Below are 18,146 nucleotides of genomic sequence, written 5' to 3'. Positions count from 1 at the left end.
CCATCCTACATGAATATTTACAGTATTTCTAACAAATGTTTATGAAAGGCTCATCAGAAAGTCATATATGGCTATTTTTTATCTTTACTGTTAGGAATGTAGATAAATAAATTAGATGTTTCATTTATTTTGATGTAAATGTTTGAGAATCAGTTGTGCAGTGCAAGAAAGGATCACCTATCAGCAAGAGGAGATCATTCTTGTTTTATTACCATCACCACTAAATAATTAACACTTTTCATCACAGACAAGCCAAGAGATGTCCAATCTTTCTGCCAGAGGAAGCATTCCCTCTCTTTTTTCATCACGTCGTCTGGTTCTTTGATGGCTTTTTCAAAAGTTCCTCAGAGAAGGAGGGAAAGAGCTAAACCAGCTAAAACAACATTTTAACCAAGAGCCGAGAATAAAGGGATTTTATTTTAGAGAAAATGTGTTCACCATGGCAACAACAGCGCTGTGTAGCCCAAGGCTGGTTTACTGGTCCAGAACCACAGTGCCAATGTAGTGGGCAGCCAGTCAGTTACAGCTCGGGTAGATATAACCGTGATCCACCGCTTTCCCAGTCCAGACTCATTTCATGCAATTCAGTTTTATTAAATACCGTTAGCACCTGGAACCACGTTCACAAAAGAGTTGTGTCTCTTTTAGTGTCCTCTGCCTCCGTCTAATTCACAAGGCCCTCACAGGGAGACATTCACAGCTCATTCTGTTCTGCCATCCAAAAAATGGTCCCTCTGAGCTGGGCCAGTTTGAACCGGCGTTCTTATGCATGCACATACAGGGAAACACGTACATTTCTGCTGAGTCAAAGGGTGCTTGTGGCTCCTATTGTCTTTCTGTGGCTGGTGGAATTTGTGTAATACAGGACGATATAGGAACGTATATTCTAGTCTATTATAACATAAAATGAGTTGAGTGAATTGCTGACTTAACAAAAAGAGGTTGGGCATGTCAGGAAAAGAGTTTCTTCCAGTGATAAATATCAGGCTGAATCTACAAATAACTAAAAACAAAAAACAGATGGACTGAGACTGAGAAGGGTGGTGCATAATGTGCAACATTTTATGTGCAATACGAGTATTATACAATTGCCTGCATATATTCTGGTTTTTTATCTCTTCCTTGACTCTCTGCATTATTGCCATTACCTTTTTTAACCCATTAATTTCTGTAAGATGTGTTACTGTTGCTACTGCTGGAAAGCAGAACTTCCCAGAGGAACCGCTCGAAGGATCGATAAAGATGATCTGAGATTGATTTCATTGGCACGCTTGTACCAGAATATGTAATTAATGCTATCTTACATAAAAATCTGATGCTGAGAAGTTAATGCAAAATAATAATAATAATAATAATAATAATAATAACATATGCAAATAATGTGAATAGAATGAATCGAAAGAACAAGTGCAGCGTGTTCTTGTTGAATCTGGGCCTTAGGCGCTGACAGAATGTAGATTTCCTGTTATCATCGTACACAAAACAAACGAGCACACATCAGAACAAGTTACCGTGACTGTGATTCATCCAGCAGACATGGATTCAATTTTAATGATGCAACTATTATATATATATATATATATATATATATATATATATATATATATATATATATATATATATATATTATTTATTTATTTATTTATTATTTCAACCACCCTGCTAGATGTGCCTTGCACGATTCTTCCTTTTTTAGGCACTAGTAACCATCACATCGCCTTCAGGGAAAGCAGCATGATGATTCATCCCGTCTTCAGGTTGACGTCAGGGAATCTCGAGCCTCGGTCACAACCCGCACGGCTTCGTCTCCATCTCCAGGGTGTCTTCACGGGTCACTGGAGGCCAAGTGCAGCAAGTCACCTGAACCTAAGTGTTGACATTTACAGCTTGTATCAAGCTGAGGGAGCACAGGGAGATCTGAATGATGCAGACGAGATATTATAAAACAACACAGACATGTAAGCTGCTCTGGGAACCCAGAGCTTTTTAATAAACAGAGAGATCTCCAAATAAAACCTAATTTAAGGACGTGCTATTACAATGTAACTGGATATCTAATAAAAATGCATCTAATCCATCAATAATCATTTTATTGATTTGGGTCTCTACTGCCTCTATAAACACTCCAAACATGAAAAAAAATCCCGTCCGTTTTCCAGTAGTGTTTGGTTTTGGGAATTTTGTGCTTGAAAGTCCTCAAAAAGTCCTCGTTATGATGTAATGAACTAAGAAATTGGAAAAGAACCACTTCTCATGTGCAAAAGAAAGCTGATGCTGGATGAGCAATGACTCTACTCTGAGCCCCTCCCAGAAATCTGAGCTTCTCACCTACTAGAAGCCAATCAGGGTATGGTTAGGTGTGACAGCTCCTGTTTGTTTTTTTAAATGACAGAGCCCATAAACGACTCATTCTGGAAAGTACTGAAACTGCTTATATTGCTTTATATGAGAGGGGTTTACTGCAAAGAACTTCAGAAACTTGTTTTTTTTTTACCATAGAGCTATTATGACTTAAGTAATAATATGCTCCCTTTATGTGTTTCCTATTCGTGAAAAAGGATTTGACGGTTTGCTGAAATTAAATACATCTGGTTTAGAGAATTGTTTAAATTGTCTGAAAGACCCTTTATAAAATAGTCAAGATCCTACAAACTCCACAAAACTGTGACTAAAGGTCTTTTATTCACATTAAATAAACTGGTGTATAAAAAGTATCCCAAAAATTAAAATGATTAAAAACGTTGTTTTAGCAGTATGCATGTGTGCAATATTTGATTTTTTATGCTTTTTTTAACCCTCTTCATTGCGTTTCATCGAAGAGTGAAATGAAATCAGTCCATAAAATAGATTTTGACTCCTCACATGCTCTTTGACAGTTATTGCCTTAATAAGAAGTAAAAAGGCCCACTGGGTCACTCTAAAAGCTGCAAAGAAGCAGTGAAAAAGAGGATTTTTTTAACAGCTTCTGCTGTTATTAATAGACCCTTATTAATTTCTCATTGTGGTATGAAATATAGCCCAGATAACCGTCGTCTCAGCTGCAGGGCGGCTGACATGAAGCGCCGCTGAGCGTGAAGCTGGCGCCGGGACAGCTGTTCAGGCCGCAGACACCTGAGTCCACATCAAATGAAGCGGTTCAGCGTTTCCTCCATCAGATGAGGATTACTGACGTGTTTGCCAAGTGTTTCAGATTAATGCTGCCAGTCAAATATCAGCTGGGTATCAGTTCTGTGGTTACCGGGCTTTTGTGAATCATCAGTTCTGGTACGGGCATTCTGCATCACAGGCTAGGGGCCGAGTCCTAATTTGACTAATTCATGTGGTTGAGTCCGCCCAGTCATGAAGGTATTAAAATCCAGCTTTTGGACTGAATATTGAACAAATTAAGGGAGCAAGTTAAGTGTTGTGGAAAAATCTGCTCAATGTGGTTTTTGGTCCAGCATTTTTATAGGCTGTAATTTTGATTCATGAACGAAAACCTGAACATTACTGAGGGTTTAGTAAGAAATAACTGTGACAAATATATTGAGTTATTGTGGCTGGCACTCACTCTGCCAGGGGGCAGGGCAAGGCCGGATTGGCTTGGCTTGTCTTGGTTCCCCCATGACTTGGATGCTTGTCCCTTGCGGGGTACTGTGGTGGGCCCTTGGGTTGTCTCACTCTGGGCTGGCCTCTGTTGGTGGGGGCAACAGTGTGCTGCACTGGAGCTTAATGACTCCAAATGGTTTTCCTGTGGCTGGGGGTCTGGTGCCCTGACATCCTCCTTCCTCCCTGGGCTTGGTTCTGTCCTTAGGGCTGGCTAATCGGTGTCCGTCCTTTGGTGGCTACCAGCAAGAGGAGCCTGCGTGGGCCGGACTCTGGCGCTGGTGGGACTGAGCTGTTGTGGGACCACCCCTCCTTCACCACATAAACAACATTCATAAACAAAACAACACTCTTGGTGACAAATCCACATACAGACCCCCCCCCCCCCCCCTCTCACACACACACACACACACACACACACACACATACACACACACACACACTAATACTGCTACAAATATGAATAATACCATTTGACAGTTCCTATTTCATTTGTTGTCGTAGGATTTTTTTTTAGGATGACTTAACTGTTTAGTCCTGTTTGTGTATTTGTTGTTTATTTGTTGTGGACTGTTGTCCCTACATTCCCCCTCCTTATCTTTCCCTGTTTGTAATGTATGTCTCTCTCCTCCCTGCCTGTCCACTCTGGTGCTTAGGCAAATGTGGTCTAAAACGCCGCAGATGTAATAAAGGCTATAATAAGAGGAGTGTATCCCACACCCCTCTTGCTGTAGAGTGAAACTGCCCTGGCACATAAGGACACCTGGATGATTCATTATGTCTGCCAGGACTGGACAGGTTAAAAAGAAAAAGATATTGAGTGAAAGGTTTAGTAAAATAACTGTTTACCATTAGGAATTAATGTCTGATTAATCTTTACTGGCCAAGGAATTTGGCCTCAGCTGGTGGAATCGCTTTTATTTTACTTTAAAGTGAGCCTACAATCGTGATTAAAATAATCGTGCAGCAGTCTCTGGTATAAATGAATGCCTTGTGTGTCATTTTCTGTGGAATACAATGCTCCTGTTTCAGGAAATGACAGTTAGCCAGGGCAGGAAACGGAAGGATTTGTCTAAAGTCTCACCTCGGATTGGCTAACAGCAATGCTACTCCTCCGCTGTTTCCTTTCACTCTTGTTTTTTAGGTTAAAAAAAATGCAATGTTGATGTTTTATCCTCACAAATAACACAAGCCTGAACACATTCTGACATGTTGTGGAGTTGCTAATGCTAACGGTTAGCTTACACTAGCCGACTCTCTCCTGCCTGCAAAAGTCAACACAACTTTTGCGATCCAAGATGGATGAATGCATGAATGCTACTTTACAGTGTGATGTAGATCTGCGTGGCTTTTTTCCAACCCAAGCGTTTCCCAGTCTTTCCTTTCAGCTGAACTAATTCAGCACATAAACTAATTTCATGTTCTGCATGGATGTGAAACTCTAAAATAATGAGTGTCACGCGTTTCTCCATGAAACTCACCTTTAACCCTCCCACTGTCCTAATGGGTGTGACCCCGCGAGGAAAGTTGACCAATGAGCAGGGTTGATGGTTAATCCCTTGGGTCCACATGGCAGGGGTGATGAGTGAGCACCACCTCACCCCTGCCACACTGACCTCTAGGGATCAACCATCGATCCTGCTCAATGGTCAGCTTTCCTGGCGGGGTCACCCATAAAGACAGTGGGAGGGTTCAAATCAAATAGTGATGAACAGAAACCATGTAAACACAAACCTGAACTGAAATGCACCCTCTACCTCCTTCAGAAGCACTCAGGCTCATAATTCATGCATGACCTATAGATGTGGCCGTCCAAACGCTGTCAGAAATGATGGTTACCAAAATGCAGCGGCCATTAGATAAACATGCATCTTGCCTCTCAGGTACAGCAAAATGCTTTTACATTCTGGGTTAAATGTAAGTGCGAGTTACCTTTTTATTGATGGACCAATTTGCCAGACATCCTCAGAGCTTCAGCACCAGCTGTGTGGACGGAACGTGCATCAGAGGAGAGGTTCTATGTAGATGGTAACTTCTTTGTTTCCATTTCCAGACTCTTTCTGACGTTGTGGTTTACATCACAGGCAGACTTCCAGCTCGTAGAATAAAACACACTTGGGACACGCAATGATTGCTGGGACACGAACAAGCAAAGCATTGCATCACAATTGACCTTTAGTTGGGACTTTGTTTGACTTTCTTTATACTCCACCATAATTGAATCCCCAATTGTACCTCTTTTACAACAAAATGAAACAATTTTCAACTTTTGAAATAAAACATTCTTTCATTAAAGACAATTACATCTGCAGTTATGATTTGATCTTCCCCACAAAGATAGTGAGAAATATGAAAAAGACGAAGCCAGAATCAATCATCCCAAAGAACTTTCTCTCTCCACTACTTATTGAAATCACATGAGCACAGCAGCCCGGGCGGTTGCACCAGACTCCATCGCTGTAACCTTTTGTGGAGCGCGATTAAGGATCAATGAAACTGCAATGGCTGGAGCGATGGCTATGGTGCTCTCATGTATTGATTGTCTGGAGTCGTAGTCAATAACCAGAAGATTTAACTGAACAGAGGCGAGAAAAGCAGTACTTTCTCAAAAGGTCTGGGCAATCTGCTCTCCACATTAGCAGATGATTGCGTGGCTTGTGAGATGTGCAATGCCCGATCTAAAAGGTGCCCATGTTACTGATAAGTTACAAAATTCCTTCCAATCCTGTGTCTCACTGAACTTGTGAAAAAGATCATCCAGTCACTGAAGTTTCATTGATCTGTGTGTTTACTGACCTTTGTTGCAACTAAAAAGGGATTTCAAATCTTCAGTTTGGTGCCTTTTGCAAAGGATTTTTACTAATCAATAGGCATAATAAAAAATGTGAAGGATTTTTAATATCACAGCATTTTTCTTTTCATTTGCAAAAAGTGGACAAAACCCCTCGAAAGTTAACTTCTGCCTCTCCTAAACCGAAACGCTCATATTTACTCATCAATGTTTAAATTCCTTTCAAATGTTCCCACTCTCCAGAAAACCTGAAAACTCAATAACATTAAATTGGCATTTGAGGTGAGTTAAAATTTAAACATGGCTTGAGGGAACTCCCAGGAAACACATGGCTGCATTCAGTTCCCAGCTGTGTGTCTCTAACAAACTCTTTTAAAGGGTTTAGTAACTTTCTGCCCGTGTGAACAGCACAAAGTGAATTTTCTTTACTTCACCAACAAAGTCCTGCCTGTCTTTGCCTGTTTGGTTTATGATTAAAAGCAACACATTTTCTGAGTTTGAGCACACCATTTTAGCACACATAAGTGCAGAACTTTGGCTAGCGACACCCTGGTCCGATGATGTATCATTTAATCTGCAGCTGGCTCAGATGTCACCAATGTTATTTTTTTTCTTTTCAGCATCAAATCTGCAAAAAATCCCATGAAATTATGTTGGTGTGGTTACCCAGAACATGATGAAAGGCTGAAGATTTGTGAAAATGCTGCAGATGAAAAGTAAAACACCTATAAACAGGAAATGGGAAAAAGTATACTGGCGCACCATTACTAGGAACTAGCAGTGACTCACACCACAGTTGAGCTTCAGGCAGAAGGTTTTGCAGTCTTATTTTCTGACATTTGGACATCTCGCCTTGATTGGATAACAGCATTCAATAAGACAAACATGGAGGAGCTTCTGCCATGTGTCGAAGTTGCTAATACGGTTAGCTTCTACTAGTCGGGATGTTCTCTGCTGTTTCCTGGATGCTAAACTAACAACAGCTTTCCTCGCCGGGAGTCAAGATGGGTGAGTCCATGATAGGGACTGTGAAATCAGATTTTCTAACTCTAGATTTTCACTGTCTATATTCTGTCAGAAGCTAATGCAGGAGATAGGTGTAGGAGGCCATTTCCAGGTTCAGCCTGCATGAAATACTCAGAGTGACTGATTATAATCAGAAATAATAGTTACATATTTTTATAGCAGTCATTTAATCTAAAGCATGCTGCAGGTATTTTATTATGTAAAATGAGGTAAAATGTACAAAGGACAGCTTTAATTCTGGTGGATGTTTTTGCAACTGTCTGCAACATTGTTTTAGTAAAAGAAAAGAAAAATTTGACATGTTTATTGGTGGTTTTTGTTGAAAAAAAACATTCAGGACTTTATCTTTTTGTGGAAATAAGTTTGTGGTCAAAATGTTTCTGAAACTTGCCAAAAACCTATTTGAAGGGCATTTTTTTCTCTTCCCTTCTCTAAACCTTGAGATGGAAGTATCCTACTATTCAGGTACCTCCAATATAATAAACAACACATTAAAATGTATTTATTTAAAGCCGTTCATTTATTTTGGAATTGTCTCATTTTTCAAAATGAGAATGAGTTTAGTGAAGACTTTGGTCCACAAGTATCAGTAAACAGATCACACCTGAGAGAGGGATTGTTGACTCACCTGACCAGATTGAGCCTCGCCCTTCATAACTCCATCAATCTTCTTCAAAACACGTGAGTCACGGGAGGTAAACCTGTCAAAACCCACCTGATCCGGGCCTTCACATAATGTTTATGATCGTCATCCCTCTGAGGTTAATAAACCAAGAGGCAATGGATCATTTCAAAGCTGCCTTCAAGCCATTTTCCTTCTCTAAAGACTCAAACAAAGCCCCTAAAATCTCCAGACAGAAGCCCAATCAGAGAGAGATCATTGGTTTGTCGCTGTCAGCTGGTAAGTCCTCTGAAACTGGTCCGATGATGTAAAAATGCTGCACGCTGATCCGATGGGGTTCGCAGGTCAAACCACTTTTATTTTTTAAGAGACGCACATAACAATGTAGTAGATTACTATGAGCTAATTTCACATTTTGAAGCTCAACCTCAGAGTTGTTTATTTTCACAGGTTCCTTTAATTATCATGTATCAGTTTGTGCCATTTTTCTCACTTTTTTTCTCTAATGTGTTTATTCTTCTTTCTTTTCCAAGATGAGCATTAAAATATCTAAGACCAAAGTACCCATGCTTTGCTACTTCATTTAGAAATAATTACATTTTAATGGCAGCTTTAAAACTGATAAATATAGTTGAAAGTGAATTAATCATGAATTATATATCTCTTAATGTATCGCCTAAAGCCAGATTTAATTGGCAGATGGCTCTTCTGATGAACCTTCCCTTTGCCATAGCCCTTATGTTTGTGGAATGTGTTTTACAAGTTGAGCTCAGCTTTTGAGCGATGGAAACTTGTTTCACCTTTCTTTCAATTTCAAGCCATTTATTAGATGAAAATGGTTCTTAGCATGTTTAATAAGCCCTCAATTAAATGATTATTGCTCCAATTTCACCCAGTTTCAGCAAAAAAAAAAAAAAAAAAAAAAAAATATATATATATATATATATATATATAAGATTGATGGCAGGCAAAATGGAATTTTTTGAATCCATGTTTATTTTACAAAAGTCATCTGTAGCTGAACACAACATTTATATGCATGCTTTTCATGTTACTTCTGGGACATTTTGGTTTTACATGTGTACCAAAATGAGTTAAAATAAGTCTTGTATAAAACATGAAGCCTGAAGTTAGAAATCTGATGACCTAAAACTAAATCAGCACCACGGACAGCGGCACACAAGGATATTCTACCACTCTTCGGCCCAATCCCAATACTTGCACTTGCACCCTCGCGCCCTTCAATTGCACATTCACGGCCAGGGGTGCGAGTGCGTAGTGGGTCCCGATTCTCAAGTGCGGAAGTTGACCACGCCCCCCATTGTACCCTTAATCTGCACTTCACCCAAGTCTGCAGCGATGCGGACCTCGGGCAATGGTATTACCCACAAGTCATTGCTGCAGGAGAAAATGCTCAAGTTCCTTTTCTGAAAATATGTATTTTCTAATGAAATTTGTTAATTTTAGGATGATTAGTTGATGATGTAAAACTTTTAGACAAAGCAGCAATGAATGTACATTTATTTCAAATAACGGCTGTTTGTTTAAAAGTTGTTAATAAAGGTTTTTGAAAAAAGTTTCATAGCGACCAGCATCCCGGCATGCAATGCGATCAATAACACAATACTCCCTCTCTCAGTTCTGCAATTATTTGTCCACTTTTGTACTATGCACTCGAACCCTACAGCGCACTTTCTGCAAGTGCACTTTGCTGAAGTCCGCAGGGCGCAGAGCGAGTATTGAGATTGGACCTTCCTCTCTTCTGGAAGCGGCTGGTGCAGCTGCTCTGCATTCCACTGATGACAGGGGAAGTGGCATAAGGAGTGGTGCTCCCTTAAAACACCAAAGATGCCAGTTGATTAGGGGTCTCAGATCTGTGCTGTTGTCCCCAGATCATTTGTAGCACCACACAGTAATGATCTTGTTTGTTCTTAGGAACTAGACAGTTTAGTTGCACTTTATGCTTCGGTTAATCACTTGCTGTGTTTTTTGTTTCAGCCTAGAGCTTAAATAGCCTTATGCTTCATTTTGTTTCATTAAACAACTTAGTTATTAGCTAAGTAATCAGCTAAGTTTTGTGGCAGGAGGGAGAGCAAGTTGTCCAGCAATCGATCCCAGATCCTGGCAGGGAATGCTGATGTTGCGTCCTTGGGCAAGGCACTTAACCCACCATGCCTGCCGGTGGTGCCTGTGCTCAGAAACCTCGTCTCTGTCAGTGAACCCCAGGGCAGCTGTGGTTACATTGTAGCTCATCATCACCAGGGTGTGTGTGTGTGTGTGTGTGTGTGTGTGTGTGTGTGAATAGCTGAATGGTTGATTGTGTGCAGTTAGAATGATGTGGTCAAAGTTAAAGTTTTTCTGACTTTTGGGCTGTTTGCCTGTGACTGATTTACTGAAGGGGAAGGATGGATGGATGAGAAACAGGACACTGGGTGAACTGGTAGCAGGGAACAGAACAGAACAAGGGAAGAATGTAATAAAAAACACAGTCAGCTTTTCTGGTTTGACATCTCTGATAAATACCTAAAGATTCCCTCAGTCTGTAAATGAGAAATCTAGTAAATCAGTCAAAAAATGTTTGTTTCATCTTCCTCATATGTTGCTTGAACACAGCTTAAGCAGTGATATTTTTTTGGTACTTCAGTCTGTATGGTAGCCGCACAGTATGCTGAACAGGCCAACAGTATAGTTTATGCAGCATGGTGTTTTGAATGGCTCAGGTCCAGTTGTGAGTAACAGAACCAGTGAGGAGCAGGCATTCAGCCGGAGTCGGGGACTGTAGATCTCTGCACAGTGACTGCTCCGGTCCCAACCCCAGCTGAACATTGATCACCCTTAGCTTTAAGGAGAGATGGCAAACTTGAGTTAAATCAGTTTGTTTGTTGTAAAAAGACACACATCAGCTTTTCTATCATTCAGCCCAAGGCTGTACCGCTCAGGGTCAGTTCAGGCAGCTGTTTGCAGAAAGTGAATATTTGGAGCCAAATCACCAAAGCCTCTCCATAAACTCTGATCATTGATTCAAGGTGTGAAGCTGCTCAGTGCAGCAGCCTGAAGGAGACATGCTAACCAAAGCAAACTTCAGTGGGTGCACACATGTTTGCTGTTTTTATTTGCATTGAAATAATGCAAATTGGATGAAATGTGCTCCAGAACTCACAGGAGTGTAGCACATAAAAATGCTGCAACAAGAAGTCTTCAAAGATTTTAAAAAACAACTTCACTGAGAAACTTTTACTTTTCTTTTTTTTTAAAAGATCGGTTACTCTCATTTTAAAGTAGTACTTCACTCATTTTTAATCATTTGTCTCTAGTTAGAACAAATGCCTTGTAAGTCGTACTCTGGGGGGAAAACCCAGATGCTCCTGTGTCAGGAGACATGTGGACCCCCTCTCCTCCAGCTAACTTCTACTTCCTGAAATGGAAGCGCGAGAGCTTTTTTCCCCAGAGATCAGCTCAGGAGTTTAGAACCTTTGTTTGTTATTGCTAACACATCTAGAAGGTGCAAAATTCTCTATCTATTCAACTAGATTTCAACTTTCTGATAATGTATTTAATTATAATCAATATACCTTCCTCTGAGTTGCCCATTTCTGAGCCTCCAGGGCAGCGTGTGCTCAGGATCGTGAGACAACAGAAGGATCTATGAATCTGTTTCTGATGTGAACATTTTAATTTCAGAAGTTTTGATGCATCTTTAGTCTTTTGAACAGTAATTCTGGCTGAGGCAGGCAGTTTTAAATCTTTGCTGATGAGACTTTTCAGTGGCTGAACAGAAACAGCCAACTTTATTCTGCTGATAGTTCAGATTAATCAAACAGCAGTGTGCTGTTGATCTCTTGGCTGCCGTGATATTTATGTAGAAGCATTTGGCAAGAACATATTTAATTATGGGATTAGTGGGAATGACAGACATTATAAGATACAGTTGCTTCTTATTTTTTAATTTGGAGACTTGTTGATCTGTGTCATTACCAAGATCCCTATCGCTGTAAAGTAATAATGTATTTAATGTGGTTATTCCTCTTCTCTTGTTTTGCTGCACATCCAAAAGTTCATTTAAAGCTTTGGAACATCAGCAGACATTCTCTTCAAACCCCATTTACACATCTTCACCTCCTACTAGGGTGAATGTGAGTTTGTGCTTTTTAAATTTAACTTTCTCTGTGTTGACGCTGCAGTTTGGTTCAAAAATTCAACTTACTTAGTAGAGAACAACTCAAGGTGAGTTTCCAGTGAGCGGCAGGCTGTCGTCAGCATTTGGTGCCCCCTGACTTGGATTTTTAGATGTCAGATTGAGTATTTGTACCAAATCCCTGCTGTGACAATTTAACACAGCGAGGTGGCAGACACGGCTGTTCTTGACAACTCGGAAGTCCTGACGCACAGCCTACTTTCAGATCGTAGGAAAAGATAGAAGGTGACTTTAATGAGTTTGTCTCCATTTGTGGGACAGCAGCAGCTCAGGATGTGGAGTCCAGTAATTGTAAGGTCGCAGGTTTGATCCCAGCGTTGACCAGAGAATTCTGCTGTTGTGTCCTTGGGCAAGACATTTAACCCGCTTTGCCTGTTGGGTGGTCAGAGGTGGTGGAGGTCAGTGCGTCCCAGGGCAGATGTAGCTACATCGTAGCTCGTTCCCAACAGTGTGTGAATGGGTGAATGACCCCTTGGGGGGTTGTAGAACTCTAGAAGGCACTATACAAATACAGGCCACTTACCAATTAAAGTCACTTAACAGTTGTTTACTGTGCTACCAATTAGGTTGATCTGAGTCATCTAGAAACCTAAAGCAAGGTTATAAAAATGTGATTTTTGAAAAGCCTGTTCCATTTTGAACCCTTTATTTATTTATTTATTTATTTTCCTTAAGCAGGGTATGACTTTTGGCAAAGGTGGCTCTTGTCATCCAATAAATAGTGTTTGGGAAATGTTTCAGAAGAGCCAAGGTAACGCTTGAATTGGGTCCCTAATGCCTTTGACCTTTACCTTGATGTTTTTAGAGAATAAAAGTCACGGCCTCTCTAAATGTGACCAGAACAAAGCTTCCTATTGGAGTCTATTTATTTAATTCTTCCTTACCTTAAAGGCCCAATGTGTGATATTTCATCTTATAAGTTATCAAATTTCTTGTATCACATTCTCAAATTTGTTTTTTTAATGATAATTCAAACAAGCATTTATTCTAAGCATTATTATTAGCTTTATATTTTAATATTTTAGACAAAAGAAGCAGACCGGTGCTCCATATGGCATGCGCCATCTTAAAATACAGTGACCTTTTAGGGACATACAACATATTAAGCTTCGCATTTGATGTTTGCGTTTTTAAATGATGTAACCTCAAAGAAACAGCAGGGGGCAGAAGTGCGCCTTGTAAGCATGCAGTCTGACAAAGTAACTAAGAAGAAGAAGAAACTAGCCACACCGTACTTCTAGCGATGGAGGATCACACATATTCTACAAGCAAACTTGAGAAACGGGATAGTTTGAAAGCGCTTGAAAGCGCCGATCTTCTAGACTTTATTGCAGCTCTGCCTCTTCCTCTTGTGCGTGGGACGTTGCGGCTGGTTTGAGCAAATTCGGCTCCTTCATCTTGGGATGCTTGCCCTGCTTCTGTCGCATGTCTAACACCTCTGCCTCTCTGTGCGCTGGCACACGTCTGTCCTCTCCCTCTTCCTCTCCCTCTTCCTCGCCCTCTTCCTCTCCCTCGTCCCCTGTCTGTCTCCACTGATGAACCATCGGATGATATCTGACTTTGTTTACGGAGAGAAAACAATTACAGACTACACTACCTTGTATATTTCCAAAATGGCAAATAGAAATATAACATTTCTCAAATAAAATGAACAAAATATTGTCATTTTTTGTAGTCAGAAGTCATCACTAACTAGCTGCCGTTTGCTATTAGCAAACATAACTGACATAAAAAAGTTTTTCTTATTCAAAACCTATTTAGATTAAATTAATAAAATAAGTTAGATGAAAACAACTAACCTGTTCGCTGACTTGAAAGCTGGAATTAGATGATGACATGCTGCCATTTACAGCAACACGATTTTGTATTGTATTTGTTATATTTGTTAATAAAGTTTTAAATAATGATTAAAAAAAACCCTTTTTGATCCTCGGGGGCTCCAATAGCTGCAATACCGACTCTAAACTGCGTGGTGCTAAAGAGTCGGATCTTTTTACTATGATTTCTGTGAATTTCACACACGGGGCCTTTAAACTTCTGCCAGATTTCTCTCAGGATTTTGTATGAAACGAGCTTCATAAAGCAGTTTTCAGAACTGCTAGTATCATTTTAAATCAAATGAGCAATATTAAGCTGAATACTATTACCATAGCAACACCACTAATCTATTTACAGGTAAAGGAAAATAGTGCAGTGGTGCAGGTGGTTGGCAGCAGGAATGTCTGTGTTGGGTTTGCATGTACTGTCATGATTCGACCCAAGACATGCAGAATCATTACTCGTCGGGCAGAATAGGTAAATTAAAGTTCTTTATTATGAAAACGGGAACAAAAATAGCACATGGAAAGTCCTGTGGGAGTGAGCGGTGCGGCTCAAGTCCGTGTAGCGTTCGGGATGAACGAGAGAAGCGGGGAAGCCGAGGTGAGCGCTGGGCAGAGGGTGAGCGATCCGGGATGGGTGAGATAGCAGAGGGAAACCAAACAGGAACAACGGAGGAGGATGGGATGTGGTGTATGAAATCCAGAGTTCGTAGACAGAGAGGGTGGAGTTGGTGGTGTGAGGATCCTGAGGGGAAGGGAACAAACACCAGACGTAAGGGGTAATCCAAAACGTAGTCCAAAAACACAGTCCGAGGTCATAAATCAAAGAGCGAGTCTAAACACGAACAAACAAGAGCTAGAACAAACAAGAGCTAGAACAAACAAGAGCTAGAACAAACAAGAGCTAGAACAAGTAGCCAGGGCTGCCTAAACTGGTGCAATCATCCAGCATAGTGAGGTGTCTCCATCCTTCTTTTAAACCCGCGTCCCTGATTTGGAAATCTCCTGCAGCTGCCGCTCCCTCTGCTCCTCACCTGTGGAAAATCAGCTCAGTACTGATTAGAATGAGATGGTGTGACTCACCTCTGCCCAGGTACATGACATGAACTCTCTATAAATGTCAGGTTTTCTGTCAAAGTCAAAAATGTGCATGTTAGGTTACTTAGCCATAAAGTTTCCACGTGTGGTGGTTTGTTTTGTGTTTGTGGGTTTTCCCTTTAACTGACTGGAGATCCCTCAAGGTGTCAACCTGATTATGAAAGGCACTGGCGCATTGTGATCCTAAACAGGAAGTCGTCTCAAACCAACAATCAGCAGTATCTGATTCACAAAGCAGCGGGCAGGATCAATGGCAGGGTAAAGGTTAAAACAACGGCTAACAAAATGATTCTGAAATCTCTGGAAATGAGAATAAATCTGAATCAGGTTCTGTCTTTAGAGGTTGATAAATGATCTCGTCTCGGTCAGAACAGTACGTACTGTGCTGGACCTGGAAAGTATCCGACTAACAAACCGAGGTTTGTTCATTTCTGAACAAAATCAAGGAACAAATATGAGCCTCTGTCCTAAAGGAAACCTATGCATGTAAGCCACTAACTCTTCTTTTATAGCCTGCCGGACACTTCCGTTGGGATGTAGACTTGCAAATGGAAGCAAACATTGTAGAATGGGAATAACCTGCTGAAACTGAGAAACATTAGAAAGGTTTAAGAAAAGTATGGGTGTGGTTTGTTAAGTTTACAAGTGGAAACCAAAAATGGCATTCTAGAAAAAGAATTGTCTCCATACATGAAACCGTGATTTTCTCTTTCTGCTTTCATTTGTACTGAGTCATGGAGATGACAGAAAAAATGGTCCTGACTTTGTTTTGCAATAACCTCACGTTGATTAGCAAAATCCAGAGGTTCCTTATTTGCAGGATCCCTACTTATTTTTTTTTTTGCAAGATCTTGACTTCATGACCACCAGGGACGGGAAGAGACTGCAGTGTGTCTGCTGAGAAGGTTATTGGGTGCAAACTCCCCTCCATACAGGACCTGTACACCTCCAGGATCATGAGGCGTGCAGGTCGGCTCACAGCAGACCCGTCTCACCTTGGACACAGTCTCTTTGACTCGTTCCCACCTGGAAGGAGGTTCTGATCCATTCGGACCAGAACCTCTCGCCACAAAAACAGTTTCCCTCTGCGGTAGGACTCATGAATGTCAATCATACACCTGCCCACTCCAGCTGCTTAATTCCAGTCACATGGCCCTTTGTTGTGTTTGCACCTGAACTGATCTGCTCTGACCAGTACCTACACCGACTTGTATAAAGTAGTTGCTTCTCTAATTATTGATTCCCTAAATTGTCAATCACTTCATTGTGTTTATTTCTCAATTATAATGTTTGCTTATCTTTTTTTTTTTTTTTTTTTTTGCACCAAGTACCGCAGCAGTTTCCTAATGTTGTGATGCGCACACATCTGGCAATAAAACCCTTCTGATTCTGATTCTCATTTAGTTTTGTGAGTTTGTTATGCGAGATTCTCAGTTTGTTTTGCAGAATCCTGACTTTGTGTAGAGATACTAGGTTTGTTTTGAGGAATCCTGACTATGTTTTGCGGGATCTTGCAAAATAAACTTAGGGTCTAAATAGTCTAAAAAGAGATGTTCTCTCACAGTTCTTATCTTAAGTGAATGTTTTCAGGAAGACATCTGCAACTCAGGAGGTAGTAATCAAATAACCAATGCCAAAATGAAATGCAAATGCCCCCAAGTTAAAAGAGTCAGAAGAGAATCCCCGTTTTCCATCTCTATGTTGACATTAATATCTGAACACATCCACATCAGCTAAGAGAGGTCAAGTGAAAAGAGCAGGAAGCAGAAACTCTTGCTTTCACCAATAACTGGCAGATAATGCTCCAGATGACTTGTTGCTACGTACGCACACCACATCACCCAGAGATCCAAGGACTTCCAGGGTCGTGTGATGAAGGAAGTCTAAATGTTCTCAATCAGTAGAAACATTCATTTCCAAACGTTAAACACAAATTCTTCCGATTCTGAGTTCATTCTGAATGAAATGCTGCTTATTAGGAATCGTTGTTTTGCCTGGATCTTATTTTTCTCCTTTTCATCCTATTAGTCCAAATGTAATAACACTCATCGTTCAGCTCAGTCTGTGGCTTGGGACTGGACTTGATGTAATGCCTGCAAAATGAAACATTTGATCAGGCGAGGCTTTGAAAGGCACACAGTCCGTCTGAGGAACATATGTCAAAATCTGTTGGAGTAAAACGAACGCTTTGGGTGCTTCGGTGACTAATTCGGATCCCCGTCTGCATTATTCACTCACGTTATAATTCTCACCCATACGGGATGCCGCTCTAGCAGCCGGTTCGGAAGACTCTGGATTATGCCAGCTTCCTATTGTGGCAGCACTGAGATACGGCGCTGATGAATTAAGTGGCTGTGTCATTTGCAGAGCATAAATGGAATGAACCCCAGAATAGAGAGGTCTTTAATCTTTTCTGATAAGACTGTCCTGATTACATCTAAATGTAGAGCGACATTTAGAGGACTATCAATCAAGTGCAACCATAAAAAAGGGGGTGGGGACCAAAAGAATTATGCTTCAAAATGGCTCCCCTCTCTTTAATTTCCTGTGACAGTATGCATTAGCTCTCATCACTGCCTTGCTGTCATTAGACTAGCAAATGATTATGGCGGCAGCCTCCACCAGCAGCAGAGAGGAAACTAATGTAGCGTTCTCGTGGTGTTTCTATCTTACACCCCACCCCTGTGATGCCGACGTTACATCTCAGACTCTTTTAAGTGTCTTTTTAGACGTTTTCCGCTCTATCACATTCCATTCATTTTCACTCCTCCGAGCCCCATCTACCTCATGGGCCCTTGGGTCGAGCCGTCAGAGAGTTGTGCCTTTTTTTCTGTGCTCACTCTGCTAAGTACAGTAGCTGGTTTTAGTCAAGCTTCAAACCAACGGGCTCTTTGAGGATCCTCGCACAAAAGACTGAGAATAAATCTTGTGACATGTTTGCTTTAGTTTTGCTCCTTTGCCGTCTTTGAGGGATGATGGATTTCAGTGCAGTAACAGGATGAGGGTGTG

Source organism: Nothobranchius furzeri, chromosome 15, assembly GCF_043380555.1.
Source record: "Nothobranchius furzeri strain GRZ-AD chromosome 15, NfurGRZ-RIMD1, whole genome shotgun sequence".
NCBI lineage: Eukaryota > Metazoa > Chordata > Actinopteri > Cyprinodontiformes > Nothobranchiidae > Nothobranchius > Nothobranchius furzeri.
Note: the sequence above shows the minus strand (reverse complement) of the source record.